This window comes from Schistocerca piceifrons, chromosome 8 (genome assembly GCF_021461385.2).
Source record: "Schistocerca piceifrons isolate TAMUIC-IGC-003096 chromosome 8, iqSchPice1.1, whole genome shotgun sequence".
NCBI lineage: Eukaryota > Metazoa > Arthropoda > Insecta > Orthoptera > Acrididae > Schistocerca > Schistocerca piceifrons.
This window is the reverse complement of record NC_060145.1, coordinates 379,034,830-379,039,947: the sequence shown is the minus strand read 5'-3', so window position 1 is coordinate 379,039,947 and position 5,118 is coordinate 379,034,830. Positions and strand designations below refer to the sequence as shown.

The following is a 5,118-nucleotide window of genomic DNA, read 5'->3' as shown; positions in this document are numbered from 1 at the left end:
GATTAGCGAAGTGTAGTGGCTGGAAGAACAGGACTTCAGCCAAGTAATTATAGGACTATCAATACAAAATCAAATGGGCATAATGCAGAAGTAGGTCTAATAATGAATAAGAAAATAGGCTGGCGGATAAGCTTATATGAAGAGCATAGTGAACACAATATCGTGTCTAAGACAGACACGAGACCAAACTCACCACAGTAGTACAAGTTTCTATGTCAGCTAGCTCTACAGATGATGAAGAAATTGAAAGAATGCATGGTGAGATGAAGGAAACCATTCAGACAGCTAAGCAAGACGATAATGTAATTGTGATGGTTGACTGAAATTCGGTAGCAGGAAAAGGAAGAGTGTAATTTTACACATAATTTAATTATTTCTAATATTTGGTTTAAGACTCGTGGAATAAGGCTATATATGTGGAAGAGACCTTAAGATGCTATAAGGAATCAAATTGATTATACGAGGGTTGGAACTTATTCACAACCGATACAAAAGAGTTACATGTTTTCAACTGTTACTGCCCTTCGAAGTAGTCACCAGCGTTGTGTAGAACCCGTTGCCACCGTTGTGTAAGTCGTAGTATACCGTTAGCACAGCCTGTTCTGTTGATGGTGCGAATGGAGCTGTCTACTACCTGTCGAATCTCTAGAACAGTTCTGAAGCGAATGCCACGAAGTGGTTTCTTCATCTTCGGAATCAAATGAAAGTCACAAGGACTTAAGTCCGGGGAGTATGGTGTATGGTACAGTACTTCCCAGTCCCATCGGCCAAACAGAGCAACCACAATTTGCGCTGTACGCACCCGCGTATTATCGTACAACATGATGGGTGGGTTGTGCAGAAAGTGTCGCCGCTTCTTTCGCAAAGCTGGTCCCAGATGATGCTCCAAAAACGAACAGTAATACTGTGCATTGACGGTCTGCCGTGGAGGAACATAATGTGTTAGGATAACACCATCACAGTCGTACACGAGAATCACCATGACTTTAGACCGCTCCATTCGCACCATAAACATAACAGGCTCTGCTAACGGTATACTACGCATTCCACATCGCTGGCAACAGGTTCTACAAAACGCTGGTGACTACTTTGAAGGACAGTAACAGGTGAAAACATGTAACTCTTTTGTATCGGTTGTGAATAAATAGTTGCCATTATTTAAGTTAGCCAACGGCCTTGCCGCAGTGGTAACACCGGTTCCCGTCAGATCACCGAAGTTAAGCGCTGTCGGGCTGGGGTAGTACTTGGATGGGTGACCATCCGGTCTGCCGGGCGCTGTTGGTAAGAGGGATGCACTCAGCCCTTGTGAGGCAAACTGAGGAGCCACTTGATTGAGAAGTAGCGGCCCCCGTCCCGGAAACTGACATACGGCCGGGAGAGCGGTGGGCTGACCACATGCTCCTCCATACCGGCACCCAGTGATGCCAGTGGGCTGAGGATCACACGGCGGCCGGTCGGTACGGTTGGGCCTTCATGGCCTGTTCCGGACGAGAGTGATATTCTTTAAGTACCAACCCTCGTATAACGGCATTAGAGAGATTTCAGAACAGAATTTTTAAATTGTAACACACTGCAGAGGCAGATGTGGACTCATAACGTAATTATTAATTGTGAACCATATATCAAAACTGGAGGTATTGTAAAAAGATGGTATATTAAGAAGATGAGAGCTGGATAAGCTGAGAGAACCAGAGGTTGTTGAGAGTTCCAGGGGGAGCGTTAGGCAACGACTGACCGAAACAAGGGAGAGGAAAGCAGTAGAGGACGAATGGGTAGCTTTGAGAGATGACACAGTAAAGGCAGCAGAGGATGAAATAGGTAAAAAGGCCCATTAGAAATCTGTGGTTGTCACAAGAGGTAATGAATTTAACCTGAAAGGAGAAAATAAAAAAATGCAGAAGATGAAGCTCGCGAAAGGGAATACAGGCGTCTAAAAATGAGATTGGCGGAAACTGATAAATGGCTAAGCAAGAAGGCCTAGAGGACAAATGCAAGGCTATAGAAGCATGCATGACTAAGGGGAAGTTACATGCCGACCTACAGGAAAAATGGAGAGATCTTTAGAGAAAAGAGAAGGAGCTGTACGAATATCATGCCGTTACTGAGCAAAAAGGGAAATATGAATATTGGAAGGAATATTTTGAATATCTATGTAAGGGAAATAAACTTGAGGATAATATTAGAGAAAGAGAAGATGAGGTAGATGGAGATGAGACTGTGGATATAATACTGGGAGAAGAATTTTACAGAGTGCTGAAAGAACTAAGTAGAAACAAGGCCCCTGGAGTATACCACATTCCCTCATAAATGTTGAGATCCATGACAAAACTGTTCCATCTGATATGCTAGATATATGAGGCAGGCGAAAAACCCTAAGATTTGAAGAATTCCATTTTCAAAGAAGGCAGGCGATGACAGGTGTGAATAACACGAACCATCAGTTTAATAAGTCATGGTTACAAAATAGTGACACGATTTATTTACAGAAGAATGGAAAAAAATAGAAGCCGACCTCAGGGAACATCATTTTTGGTTCAGGATATATGTAGGAGCACACGAGGAAATACTGGCCTTATGTGTTAACTTAGTACATAGGCTGCAGAAAGGCTGATTTACATGTATAACGTTTACAAATTTAGAAAAAGCTTTTGACAATGCAGACTGTATTACATACTTTGAAATATTACAGATATCAGGGACAAAATACAGGAGCGAAAGGTTATTTACAACTGACACAGAAACGTGACAGCAGTTATAAGAGTCAAAAGACATGAGAGGGAAGCAACAGGTGAAAACGTAGTGAGGCGCAGAGTAGCCTATCCTTGATGTTATACACTCTATGCAATGAGCAAGCAGTAATGGAAACCAAGGAGAAATTTGGAAAAAGAATTAAAATTCAGGGAGAAGAAATACAAATTTGGAGTTTTGACAAGTACACTGTATTTCTTGCGCAGATAGCATAAAACTTGGTAGTGCACTTGAACATCAACAAAAGTAAAATAAGGGTAATAGAATGTAATCGAACTATATCAGGCAATACTGGGGGAATTACACTAGGAAGTGAAACGCTAAAAGTAGTAGACATGTTCTGATATTTGGGTAGTGACATAATTGATGATGGCCGAAACAGGGAAGATATATACAGCAGACAGGCTGTCGGAAAAAAAGCATTTCTAAAAAAGGGAGATTTGTTAGCACTAATGTGAATTCAAAGATTAGGAAATCTCTTCAGAAAGTATTAGTCTGAAGTGCAGCCTTGTATGGAAATGGAACGTCAGCAGATAAACATTGGGTATTCTGACACAAAGGATGCCGCGATCCCACTCCACCTCCTTCTACGACATCAACGAATTTTTCACCCTGTGATGTCATGCAGTGTTGTCAGATTTCTCCAAATAGATCATTTTCCATATATAGGGTGGTCCATTGATCGTGACCGGGCCAAATATCTCATGAAATAAGCGTCAACGAAAAACTACAAAGAACGAAACTCGTCTAGCTTGAAGGGGAAAACCAGATGGCGCTATGGTTGTCCCGCTAGATGGCGCTGCCATAGGTCAAATGGATATCAGCTGTGTTTTTTAAAATAGGAACCCCCATTTTTTATTACATATTCGTGTAGTAAGTAAAGAAATATGAATTAGTTGGACCATTTTTTTCGCATTGTGACAGATGGCGCTGTAATAGTCACAAACGTGTAAGTACGTGGTGTCACGTAACATTCCGCCAGTGCGGACGGTATTTGCTTCGTGATACATTACCCGTGTTAAAATGGACCGTTTACCAACTGCGGAAAAGATCGATATCGTGTTGATGTATGGCTATTGTGATCAAAATGCCCAAGGGGCGTGTGCTATGTGTGATGCTCGGTATCCTGGACGTCATCATCCAAGTGTCCGGACCGTTCGCCGGATATTTACGTTATTTAAGGAAACAGGAAGTGTTCAGCCACATGTGAAACGTCAACCACGACCTGCAACGAATGATGATGCCCAAGTAGGTGTTTTAGCAGACAAACTGCGCGAGAATCGGGAATCTCAAAAACGTCGGTGTTGAGAATGCTACATCAACATCGACTGCACCCGTACCATATTTCTATGCACCAGGAATTGCATGGGGACGACTTTGAACGTCGTATACAGTTCCGCCACTGGGCACAAGAGAAATTACCGGACAATGACAGATGTTTTGCACGCGTTCTATGTAGCGACGAAGCGTCATTCACCAAGAGCGGTAACGTAAACCGGCATAATATGCACTCTTGGGCAACGGAAAATCCACGGTGGCTGCGACAAGTGGAACATCAGCGACCTTGGCGGGTTAATGTATGGTGCGGCATTATGGGAGGAAGGATAATTGACCCCCATTTTATCGATGGCAATCTAAATGGTGCAATGTATACTGATTTCCTACGTAATGTTCTGCCGATGTTACTACAAGATGTTTCACTGCATAACAGAATGGCGATGTACTTCCAACTTGATGGATGTCCGGCACATAGCTCGCGTGCGGCTGAAGCTGTACTGAATAGCATATTTCATGACAGGTGGATTGGTCGTCGAAGCACCATACCATGGCCCGCGTGTTCACCGGATCTGACGTCCCCGGATTTCTTTCTGTGGGGAAAATTGAAGGATATTTGCTATCGTGATCCACCGACAACGCCTGACAACATGCGTCAGCGCATTGTCAATGCATGTGCGAACATTATGGAAGGTGAACTACTCGCTGTTGAGAGGAATATCGTTACACGTATTGCCAAATGCTTTGAGGTTGACGGACATCATTTTGAGTATTTATTGTATTAATGTGGTGTTTACAGGTAATCACGCTGTAACAGCATGCGTTCTCAGAAATGATAAGTTCACAAAGGTATATGTATCTCATTGGAACAAGCGAAATAAAATGTTCAAACGTACCTACGTTCTGTGTTTTAATTTAAAAAATCTACCTGTTACCAACTGTTCGTCTAAAATTGTGAGTCATATGTTTATAACTAGTACAGCGCCATCTATCACAAAGCGAAAAAAGTGGTCCAACTAAAACATTCATATTTCTTTACGTACTACACGAATATGTAATAAAAATGGGGATTCCTATTTAAAAAAACACAGTTGA

General features: G+C 42.3%; 1 pseudogene; it reads left to right on the top strand.

Annotated features, from left to right (window-relative positions):
- Window positions 1-1,166: 1,166 nt before the first annotated feature.
- On the top strand, window positions 1,167-1,284 carry LOC124712585 (annotated as a pseudogene).
- The last annotated feature ends 3,834 nt before the right edge of the window (window positions 1,285-5,118 follow it).